This window comes from Mus caroli, chromosome 7 (assembly GCF_900094665.2).
Source record: "Mus caroli chromosome 7, CAROLI_EIJ_v1.1, whole genome shotgun sequence".
Classification (NCBI taxonomy): Eukaryota; Metazoa; Chordata; class Mammalia; order Rodentia; family Muridae; genus Mus; species Mus caroli.
The window spans coordinates 85617694-85630594 of NC_034576.1; positions in this window are offsets into that span (position 1 = coordinate 85617694).

Genomic DNA, 12901 nt, shown 5'->3' on the forward strand with positions numbered 1-12901 from the left:
ATGTTTTGTATGTTAGGGCCTGCCTTGCTGGGACCCTGAGAAGATTAGCCTTCTCAGGATAAGCTAGTTCCTTGAAGCAGCAAGCATCTTCTTTCATGTGCTAAGCAATCAATCCAGAACCAGTACCCAGTCACCTGAGGAAGCTCTTACTCTCTGGCTACTGCCTGCCCCCAGTTCCCCAGAACCAGGAACCAGGCAGATGGAGCCACCCTCCTCCTCCCAGGCTCCAAAGCCCAGATGGACTGACTCAAAGCATCCGCCCCTTGCATGCACTACCATCGGTTCCTGTGGTAACCACAGTAAAGCCCTGCCCTAAAATTCTTCTCATACTGTACCTTCTGTCTAACCTGGTGCTCTCCTACAAATCCTTTCCTGGGGTCAGGGCTTGTCTGTCCTCTTGGGATCTGACTACAGTAGCCATCTCCTGGTCTGGGCATTGGTATTTCTAGAAAATGATAACCCTCCCCCCCAAAAAATAAAACAAACAAACAAAAAACAACAACAACAACAACAACAACAAACAAAACTCAAATAAACTGCATTTTAAAATAGATCCCAAAATGCCACTTCCATGGCATGCAAACTCTGTATGAAACAGGTCTCAAACTCAATGCTGGGAGTTCAGAAAAGAAGAAAGAGCTGTTTGGTTTTGGTGTCAGTGTGCCCATCTGTTGAGAATGTTGGACATTAAAATAACTCATCATGGAAGGAGAGCTGCCAGCGCCATGTGTGCCTTAAGAAGGGTCCAGAGAAGAACAGTTCTAGCTTGGAGTTGTGTCACAGAGCAGGATGTCTGGTGAAGTCCTCAACAAACGACAACATGTCATGTGACGTTCCCTAGGGTGTGAGAGCCTGGGAGATGGGGTGGGAGCATGCGCTTGGGTTGCATCTGAGGGAGAAGCACCTGTTCTGCTGACATTTGGTGCCTCCTGTGTGCTTGTTACTTGTGTGGTGAGGGGTTTCCCACTGTGTGTGTGTGTGTGTGTGTGTGTGAGAGTGTGTGTGTGTAGCTTGGAGGAGTCCACATGTGCAGACACTTGGGGCAGGAGTGGGCCTCGCTTTCTTCCAGCTAAGAGGTAGCAACCATTTGTGCTACAGGCTGCTTTGGGGCTGGAGAAGACCTTTATGCCTGGCTCATACCGTATTAAAATATACAATAGTACGTCTGTGAGCCTAGCTCAGTTGGTAAGTGCTAGCTGTGTAAATGAGAGGACTTGAATTCAATTCAAGAAAAATAGCTCAGCTTCCACCCCTATCCCCACCCCAACAAAAGCAAAGCAAAGCAAAACAAACAAACAAACATCAATAAAAAAAAAAACCCATGGGTCTGGCTTACAATCCTAATGCTAAGGAGGTAAACATGAGAAGATCCTTGGGGTTTGCTGGACAAGCAGCCCAGCCTAGTTGGTGAGTGTCAAGCCTGTGAAAGTCCCTGACTTAATGTGCAGAGTGGTCAACGTCATGAGGAACAACAGCCAAAGTTAACATGTGGCCTCCAAACACACATGCAAACACACGTACATGTATGAACAGGTATATATATATATATATATATATATGCACAAATACATACATATACATATAAAATATAGACCCCAGCAACCAACATTTAATATTGTGGCAACTTTATATAAAAACTCAGTTTCACATGTTTCTGGAGAAAATGAAATCAACATTGGAGTGTTGGCTGAGGCTAGACCACATCTGCTCTTGTGGGCTGGGTCAGGGATGCTGCCATTTGTCCCTTACTTGGATGTTCTTACCTGGATGCTTTGCCCTTTGTGTTATGTGTTTGGTTTTCAAAAGCATCGTTGTTAGCTTGCTGCCCAAACAAACTCCCTCCTTCGCCACCTCCTTATTGTGTCTTAAATAGTTGTTGAGAAAGTTGAGATCTGAGATAGGCAGACTTGCACACTGAGGCAAAAAGGGGACTTAGACCGCTTGGCATGAGTCTTCCACAAAGAGACAGACCACAGAAAGCAATGTATCCGCCTCAGATGCATGGTGATTTACTCTGCAGTAAGTGTATTAAGTAAGTAAGTAAGTAAGTAAGTAAGTAAGTAAGTAAGTAAGTAAGTAAGTAAGTAATAAGTAATGTTACTTGTAATCCTTATGTAATAAGTAAGTAAGTGCAGTAAGTGTATTCCCAGGAACATGATCTTCTTGCTGGAGAATGGGAAATTGAAACACTGGGACCTTAAACAGGAATCATGCTAAGACTTAAGGAAAAGGGAAAATGGGAAAAGAATGAAAGCAAAAGAAATAAAATGTGTTTTACATTTAAGGAGCTCTGATGACCATCTTTAGAAATACATTTTTTTTTCCTTAAAGAAAGATAAGAAATAATTTTGGAAAGGGAAAGATAGCTAAGGAATTTGCCAAGTGAACATACCACATACTGCCTCAATAATTACTCATTAGCCAAATTAAAACGGATCAACCTGAAAGTTGAAGAATAGAATGATCAGGCTAATTAAGATGCTGTCGTGAAACACTCAGCACTCATGTTGCACCTTGAATTTACCAGCAAAATAAAGTTTCAGATTACGTTAGTCAGGGAAGTTCAGTGGCTTAGTGGTTAAATGGATTGCCCTCTTCACTTTGTCCTTTGCTATGAGATGAAAATGGCTTTAGTCTAAGTTGGGACCAGGCATACTTGTAGCATCAGAACCAGTCCCTGCACTTTGATCTGATCTCAGCCAGAGTGATTTTCATGAAGCAGTCATTCTCAAAGTGTAGAGACTTAGACCTGAAGTTATAGTACGCACCTGAAATGAGTTTTATCAGTTTGAATTTATAGAGCAGAGGACTCGTGATATGTTGGGCACAGAAGGGATCCTTATGTCAAAGGCCTGGGGTGAGGGTGTGGAGCCAGAAGGAAAGGGAGTTTCTTCAAAATAATGCTATAGTTAGAGCCAGGAAGTGGTTCTTTTAAATAACTGAATATTTTTCAGTATAGTGGGTTTTTTGTTTGTTTGTTTATATTGTGGCTTTTAGAGACAGAATTTTATGTATTCCAAGATAGTCTCAAATTTACTATGGAGACAAGGATGACCTTGAACTTGTAATCCTCTTCCCCTTACCTCCTAAGCGCTGGGATTATAAGCACGAGCTACCAGACCAGTGCATTTCTTCTTAAGTGGTAGAGGTATTTCATCAACGTAGTTATTATATTATATTTATATTTATTTGGTATTGTTTTATTGTGTTTATAAGCTGCCTTTGTCAGCTAACCAGCACTTTCATCAAGTTTAAGTGACCAGAATAGATGTCCCTGCAGGAGTGATGTCAGCCACTGATCTGTGATTGCTACTTGTTCTTACTTTTTCAGCACTCAGCATCAAAGAGATTCACATGGCCACCCTCTCAGCAGGCTGCTTGCACCACCCAGGATGTTTACTTGGAAGATTTACTCTAGCATCAGGTTATCAATTAGCCTCTGTCTCTGTATACATGACAAACTGATCTCTATGAAACCAGCTCAGTTTTGTGGTAAAAAGGTGTTGTCATCACGCTTCCAAGGAAGCAAAATGTCTCTCAAGTATAACATTTTGGGGGAGCTTTTCTGCTCTGATGTGCATTGGTGACACATAAAGAAGGAATGATTTTAACCAACTATATAAGGATAAGACGCCTTCCTTTCTCTAAGTGTTTGTATGTAATGTCTGTGTGTGCCTATATATGTGTGTGAGTGTGTGTGTGTGTGTGTGTGTGTGTGAGTGTGTGTGTGTGTATGAGTGAATTTGTGTGTGTGTCTGTGTGTATGTCTGTGTCTGTTGGATAAGAATACTGGATGAATGCTGGATGAGCCATTCATCAGTCATAAAGACAGATGGTAAACCTTGACTTGGGTTTCTTGTTTTTTTATTTCGGTATTTTAAGCTTGATCTAGGTTCAGTGACTTTAAAGTCCTTTCTGTTAGATGATGTTTATTTAGGATATAGATTTTCTGAGCATAATTCTAACGGGTACCTTCTGCAACAGGTTACTGCTCTTATATCCAAACACCCTGTCCTTGCAGTTTATGTTGTCTCTTAGGGATTTTGTTTTTCCCAAGAGGTTGCTCTCAAAATGCTAATTACTAATTTTGTTTCATTTTTTGGTAGAGAAGAATCTTGTATACCTGTTACTTGGGGGAATTTATTTTAGTTTTCACTTTGCCCTGGAAGGTAATTTTTTAATAAACTTCCCATGTTTATTTGAAAGGGATGAATAGACTATGCCTTGCAAAGCTTATTATTTTCTATAAATACAACTTAAAAGTGTATTACCCAGTTTTCTTTTTTTTTCTCTCGACTTATTCTATATATGATACAAGAAGTCTGCTTTTCTTCCATTCTGATTCTACCGTTGTTAGCTCATTTTCCTCTCTAATAGCACCTCTCTTCAGGACACAGTCTCCTGCTTTATGTTGATGGTGTATCTCCCCTTAGGAATTGGGATGTATCTGAAAAAGTCACTTTTTCTTTTGCTTAATATTGTGTCATGATCTCGTTTCCTTAAGGAAGATGTGCATTTTAAATTTATTTTTGTATTCATTTGAAACCCAACTGAAGAGGGAGTGAGCATGTGTGTTAAAAACCCTTGCACAGCAACAGCCAGCCCTGAAGCATCTCTTCTAGAAACTGCTGCTGCTAGTTGCTTCTCTCACACTCCGTGTCTTTGTGCACACACACACAGACACACACAGACAGACACAGACAGATAGACAGACAGACAGACACACAAACACACACACACACACACACACACACACACACACACACACACACAACATCTCGATGGTGGCATACTCTAGATTCTGTTTCAGTTTGCATTTTCCAGGAATCTCTACATGTCTAGAATATTCTAGTTGTTTTCGTACAGTTTATGAAACTGGAAGATTTTGCTAAGACACGTTATAATGTGTCTTATGGTCTACAGATATGAACTACTGTTCAGATGGGTTTTCCAACCTTAAATGAATTAGACTTTCAGCTGGCTGTTCTGTGTCTCAAATGACTCAGTCTTTTGTCTCAGTCCTTCTATTTGAAATAACTCCATCTTCCTTCTTTTTGAAAATGGATTACTTTCTTCAAAAACTCAAGCTAGTGTCATTCGTGCATATGGCACAGTTGACTCCACCTTCGTCTCCATTCACAGTGTCTCATCAGCTGACTGGTCTACCGACTATTGTCCAGACTCTACTCAAGTCTGTCTCCTTATCCCCACCCTGCTGCTCCAAGGTACTTAAGTCCCTGCCCCTGTGTTCTGGATGAGTCACTTGCCTCTGTGGCTGCCAATCTTCACCTTCCACACACAGCGGTGTGAGAACGACCTCTGTTCCAGGCTCCTGTGTACACTGGTCCTGGGTTTTCTGTTTGCTTTAGCATGCAGCCCATTACTGTTAGTGTGATTTATAAGGCTGTGTGACCCAGTCACACTTGCCTTGTCCAGCCTCTTTTCCATACTGCCATACTGGCCATCAGATACAATGCTTGAATCCATTTTACACTTTCCAAAATTCAGACCTATATACATATACTGTTTCTGTTTCCTTTAATGATTTACTTTTACAATTTCCTTCTTGTTTAGCAAATTGTGGATTGTAGTTTAAATTTCAGTTAGGAGATACTCTGGCCCATATCGCCTGACTTCTGCTTCCCATGACAGTCCCTTTCTGAGACCCTGCCTTTCTTACATCCCACTTCTAAGAAGTCCTGTGGTGAGATCTAGCCAACCCAAATAACCCAACATAACTCCCCCTCTCTAGATCCATAAATTCCTCACCTCTGCAAAGTCTCCCATGCATGGAAAATGGTATATAGCTCTATCAGGAAGTGAACCTATCTGGGACCATTGCTCTGCCTGTTCAATATTCTTAGTTTAGGGAGATAGTCAGGGAGAGCAATCTATTTTGGAAACATTTTCATCCCCACAGTGCTCAGATTCATTTGTCTGGAAAATTGCTTTTTGGGCAGCTGAAAAATGAGGCAATGGTGAGCTCTGGCCCCCAAATTAAATATCTCCAATGTGAGCCTGTCTCCATGGAGGTAGTAAGGGAGCCTCTACCTGGCTCTGTTCTGTGGTGTGTGCAGGCACCTACATGAGCACGCAGCTTCCCCAGCCTCCTACAGTTTTATTTTGCACAGCAAGGAGCTGAAGTTCTGACAGTCAGCTAACTTCAGCTCCAATACCTTCCCTTCCTTTGCTGACTCTTAAAAAGCTAAATCATCAACTTTCTGCAATAGGAGCCCTCTGGTGGGAAGGATGTGTGTGTAAGTATGTGTGGAACAGCACATGTGTGGTTCTCTCCTTATGCACATGTGTGGGCTCCTGGGTATTGATTTCTTGTCTTTATCCACTGAAACTACTCCTCTGGCCCTAATCACTGAGATTTCAGAGAAACTCTACATCAGATTAACAGCAGCTTCCTCAGTGCTCTTACAAATTGCATAGTCCTGGGGTTGAGGAGACAGCTCAACTGACAAGTAGGAGTTTGATCATTAAAAAGCTAAATGCGATAGATCATGTTTGTCATCACAGAGTTAGTGAGGCAGAGACATGAGGATTCCTGGGCTTGTTGGCTAGTCCAATCAGTGAGTTTCATATTTAGGAAGAGATTCTGCCTCAAAGAATAAGATGAAGACGCCCAAGGATCAATGACAGAGATTGAGCTCTGGCCTCTCCACACCTGTACACATCTACCACAGACCACCCCACCCCCATCACTGCATAGTCCTATATACATTTGCTGTAAGATCCTGGAAAGGCATCATGCCACCAAGAGAGACCTCTAAATCCTTATGACCACCCAAAGCATCAGGCCACCCCTCCTTTCTCCCACTCTGAAAGCTCTTGCTTTGCTTCTTTGAGGAAGCTTGTGACCTGTCCATGATTAGCTGATGGAGTGCTGAGATTCTGTAGAACTTGGGAGATTTTAATGACATTTTAATGCTACAGAATAATGATGGATAACAGGAAAATTGTAACAGTTATTTGAGTTGGGATTGCAATGAACCATTCCCAGTTTGTTTGGGCAGAATTAAAGAGTGTTTTAGAGACTTGGTATTGCCTGGATTTTTCACTTGGTACAAATGGACTATATGATTTATCTGCAACCACTGCATTTTCCTCTTGCCTCTGATGTTAGCAATTTGCTAATGATTTACTGGGCAGCGTGGGACTATGATGAGTATTCCAGCCTTGCTAGCCTCACTCTATAAGGACATCCTCAATTGTGTTTAGTATTCAGCATGCAGAAATAGCTAGAGTAAGCTCACTTCAAAAAGAACTGAGAATGAATGGACAAAACACAACTATGAACAAATTTAAAAGCCTGCCTGCCATAAAAGGCGATTTGCAAATAAAGCATAATGGTTGCCCAGTCTTCCATTTTCATCTTTTTGTTGGGGTGGAGATGCAGGGAAGGTAATGTCCATTTTTACTCCAGTGATAAATGTGAACGAAGAAAATGGTGAAGAAGACTTTCCACACTTTGCTCCCATCTTAACCGGGAGCAGGGGATCTTCCTCATGACTAATGAAGTGTTTGGGGTGCTTGGTATGTTCCCTTGTGTTCGCTTCTGCATCAGCCTCAGTTTTCACTGAGAACACCCAGGGATCCCTTATGGCTGGTGAACCCACAGATTCCTGGGCCTGTTTGTGATTCAAGTGAACTGGAGGAATCTCTGCATCCATAACCAGTGTCCAGTGTGGCCAGCATACAGACTCTATACTGATTAAAGCTATTCTACCACAGAGTTCAAAGAGTCTATGGATAAAAAAGGAGTAGATGTGTGGTCTACCTTGCATTCTTAGCTTCTCTTGCTGTTTTATGTCTTAGTATTCATCTTTTAATACCTATTGTACTTTGTTGAAGCTAATTTGAAAGAGCCAGAGGAACTTCTGCAAATCCAAACCAAGGAAGCAAAATATATTCCAGCCAATATTTTCCAACACCCTGTGGTCTAGCACAGCTGTATTAATGTACCAGAATGACAAGGAGCAGCAGCATCCCTGCTGATGGGCTCCTTGCATTGGACAGCTGAATGTGCTCAGTTGCCAGAGAGTCACTCATGGACAGAGGGTACACTTACTGTCAGAGGAACTCATGCTGACATCAACCTTCCTTTCTTGCTGACTCCATCCTTATCTTCAAAGAAAGTGTGGCCTTTGTCCTTTGGTGTATCCCAGTGTCGTAAGAGGTGTCTGGAAGTCAGGCTATTTGTGTTCTGCTCCAGGGTTCACTAGTAACCATCTCTGTGACCTGAGTCCTTGCTCACTTCAGGGCCTCAGTCTCCACTTTGTAAACAGAGCTCACTCCAGTCCTAATAGCTACACACATGGACTGCAGCCAGGATCACACTGCAGCTGAAGATTCTGTCTGGGTGGGATCTATTTCAAACAAAATAGAAAAACAAACAAACAAAGAAGCCCAGAGGCAAGAGAGACATCACCCAGAACATATGCATGGACCAAATAGACAAGAGAGCTACTCATGCCAATCTCACCGTGGAGAGGAACAAAGAGCAGGGCAGATACTCTTAATTATGGAGAGGAAGATACTCTTAATTATGGAGAGGAAGACCTGGGTTTGGAAATGAGGTGTTTGGATACTGGGCTCTGGAGTCCTCAAGGCTCTTTGTTCCTCACAATCTCTTGACCACAGCAGGACCAGCTGCAGGCCTGCTACTCACTTTTTATGTGGATTAAGTAACTAATCTTCTAGGCCTCTCCTAATTTCTATTTTATATCAGATACCTACCTGGTCCTCTCCTTATCATCCTTCAGCTAAACAGCAATAAAACCTTCTCAATATTAATATTACTATGTACTCACTGCATGCTAAAGAGATTTTGAACATTAGCTACTTAATCTGTAAAGCATGCTAAATCTATGAGTGTAATCATCACTTGATAGATGAAAGTGCAATTTCCAAGAGGTTGAATGCTGTCTCTTTCCAACACATTATTTTCTAAGTCTTGAACATATGAAGGAATAAGGCATCTTTCCTGTAACTCCTAGGCATGCTCCATTGACTTTCAGACTTTCTGCATGCACTTCAACTGCTGGCTTCTTGCAAGACTCCTGATGATGTCCTGGGATCCCAACCCGTCGTTCTCAGGGGATGTGTGCTTAGGTCCTTTCACTCCCTGGCTCACACCTGTCCCCATCCCATTCCACTGGATTTTTCTTCCTTCATCTAGTTTTGAATTTTCCCTTTGATGTCAGGCCTCAGTTTCCCTCCAAACTTTACCTTTCTCTATACTCAGCCCTTCTCTAGAGCTAGGCGCTTCCTTGCCTTTTTATGGGCTTTAGATGTTTGAAGAATGGCATGCTATCTGAGGACTCATGGAGCTGGATTTTGATGAGTGAGGAGAGAAAGACTTAGGTTCATAAAGAGATGATTTTAGCACAGAGAAAATGAAGAGGGTGCTTCCATCGGCTAGCTCTGTGATGCTGGGTAAGCCTCTCTTTCTGTTTCTATGGAGGAGGAAGCATATTGTTCACCCCTTGAGATTACTACAAGCCTTCAGTGAAATAATCTGGGGAAAGTACTTAGCACAGGGCCTGGCTCACGGCAAATGCTTAATCCATTGCCTTTATTTTATTATTATTGGCTGGCTGTGCTAGTAATAAATTCCCACTGCTGCCTGTCTTCTGGCATATTCTGAATACTTTTTGTTGGGAACATGGCCAAAGGAACTCAAGAATCAATGTAAGGCCTCTCTAACTCTGAGATCTTGAGAGCTTCTTTGTTCCATGGATGGAATACCAATTTTCAGGCATCCTTCTTCTCCAGCAACCCCCCACTTACATACATCAAGTTTTCTTTGTGCATTTGATCCTTAGACTTCACCGGAGCACATCATGGTGGCTTCATTTCATTGTTGGAGGTAGGTCATTTCAACATGAAACTTTTATTAGAATAAGATTGAAAACCGTGGAACATGAAAAACAAATCATTTTAAGTGTTGAAAAAAAACTTAAAAAATGGAGAAAGTCATCTTTCAAAGAAAGTTCTAAAAAGCTAGGAGTGTCCCTTGGGATTCATGGAGGGACCAAGGTGTGTCTAACTTTTGAAGGTTTCAGATCCAAGATGGGAATCATGTCTGGGAGATGCTAGCACCCACACTGTTCTACTGCAGAGCTTTAGACATTAGATCCCATGCATATTGTACTATTTGTGTGTGCAGATGTGTGTGTGTGTGTTCATGCACACTTATATGCATGAGTGTGTGTGTGGTTGATGTTGGGTGTTTGCCTCAATCATTTGCCACCTTAGTTTTTAAAACAGAGTCTTTCATTGAGCCTGGAGTGAGCTGATACAGCTGGACTGGCTGGCCAGAAAGCCTCAAGAATCCTGTCTCCATCAGTGAAGTGCTGGAATTACAGGTGTGCTCCACATCTCCTGTCTTATTGTGTGGGTACCAGGATTGAACTCAGTTTCTCTTGCTCGTTTGGCAAGCATTTTACCAACTGAGCTATCTCCCCAGATTGAGTTTGCATATTCACTTTGAAATAGTTATAAAAATCTTAGTTCTCTTCTGTTTTTACTTCCTTTATGCACTCCTTTGGTCAAGGATAGGTGTGTAATGCATAGCCTTCTGGGAGAAGAAAATGAAGGTTGAAAGGTGACTTTCAAGGAAAAACAAAAGCCTATCCTGTAGTCAGCTGTGTCACGAAAGGTTTCAGAAATGCCTTCAATTTGTGTCTTGTAAGAGAAAGTGAACTCTTTCCTGATGGATATTCAGAGAGCAGAGTTGAGTCTTTGGTATTGCCCTGCTTTTCTTGATGGGCACTGCAGTATTCACACAGTAAACACCCACTCAAGAACTCCTACATTAGGCAGGAGACATGGCTCAGTGGTTAAGAGGACTGGCTGTTTTTGCAGAGGACTTACACCCACAGAGCAGGTCACCATCATTTATAACTCCAGTCCCAGGAGATCAGACACCCTGTTCTGCCCTCTGTGGATATCAGGTACTCATATGTACGAATACACATATATGCATGTACTCACAGAAACATATAAAATAAAAGAAGCAAATATCTAAAAATAATTTGTAAAATATGTGAATATAATAGAAAGGACAAGTGATTTTCCTGGGTCCATTTTACTTTTCATTTTGTCCCTTGGTAGGGTTTCTCTATTGTAATAAATGTCTTTCTCACCCATCTCTCTTCAGTCAACTTTGCTGTCCTTCAGTAAAGTACTAGTCTACTCAGCAGCCCCAGATCTCATACTATGCACCATGGTGCCTACTGAAATCTCAGTATAAGTGTATCTAGAAGAAGACTGGAGTTAGCATCACCCACTGGGACAGGATACTTAAAACTGATGTCCCCTGCCCCAGATAGATTCTGTGCAACTACTTCTAGTGGGCCAGAGAGCCTGTGCCTTTGGGCCCACAGTCATATCAATCAAATCAACGTGTGTGTGTGTGTGTGTGTGTGTGTGTGTGTGTGTAGATCCAAGGTCAACCTTGAATGCCTTCCTTAGTCATTCATCACTGTATTTTTTGAAACAGGCTCTCTCTGTCTGGCTCTCTCAGGCTGGCTGGCAGTGATCTATCTGCCTTTCTCCATCCGGCACCCACCACTGAAATTACAGGTGCATGTGGCCACATTTGACTTTTTACATGTGTGCTCCTGATCTGAACACAGCTCTGCAAACTTGTGCAGGAAGAATATCGCCAATGGAGACAATTTCCTCAGGCTTCAATGATCACTTTGACTGGTATTTTATCTCCACATCATGTTTCTACATCGTTTTTAAAATAGCCTACCTGGCTTGCATCCTACCCCCAACTCTACTTGTGGGAGAGACTTGGTTATACTAATCCCCTTCTACTTTGAGAATGAGGCTGAGCTCTTTATTCTTCTTTGAATACTGAGTGGTTCTAATGAAATCAACCTGACTTTCCCGTTGGGCACTTGGGCATTGCTTGGACTTCTATCTGTTGACTTGTCCTCGTGGTGGTAGGGCCTGGAAGCAGCTTCAATGCATGGCAACTTCCAGTGGTGCTGTCCAACCAAGAGGTCAGGTGCTGCTTGCATTATGCTACTGATGTCACCTCACAAGGAAGGAATCTTCACTCTGAGATCCTTTGGGGATCTGAGCATTCTTTCTCTGCCTATGGAATGTCTCAGAGAGGACTTGCCTTCTTTGTCCTGGACTCCAGATACCTGGGGGGTCATCCTCAAGCAAGGCATGCAGTCTTACCTTCTCTAATGAACTCTAGCTAGAGAAGGAGATTGAGATAGTGTCTCACTGTAGCCCCTGGCTGGCCTGGAACGTGTTCAAGCAAGAGTGACGTTGAATACCCAGAGATCTGCTTGTCTCTTCTCCAGGTTCTGAGATAGAGGGTATTTGCCACCAAGCTTGGAGACTTTAATAACAGACACTAATGGGCAGCATCTATTGCAGCCTTCTCAAAATGAAGGTTATTTTTTTGGATTCCTCTTGAGCAGCCAAATCACTCACTTAGAATGGGGACACAGGGGCTGAAGATATGGCTCAGGGGGTTAAAGTGTCTGCTACAGAAGTATCAGGATGTTAGTTTAGATCCTCAAAACTCTCATAAAGAAGCCAGATATGGTGACACACAGAAATCCAGAATGGGGGCTGAGAGAAGACAAGTGGATCCTGGGCCTCACAGGCCAGCCAGACCAGATGAAATGGTGAGTTCCAGCTTCAGGGAGAGGCTCTGTCTTGTAAAGTAAGATGGAGTGTGACTGAGGAAGTCAACATCAGTGTTTGGCCTCTACCTGTACACACAGACACAGACAGACACAGACAGACACAGACAGACACAGACAGAAACAGACAGACACAGACAGACACAGACAGACACAGACAGACACAGACAGACACAGACAGACACAGACAGACACAGACAGACACAGACAGACACAGA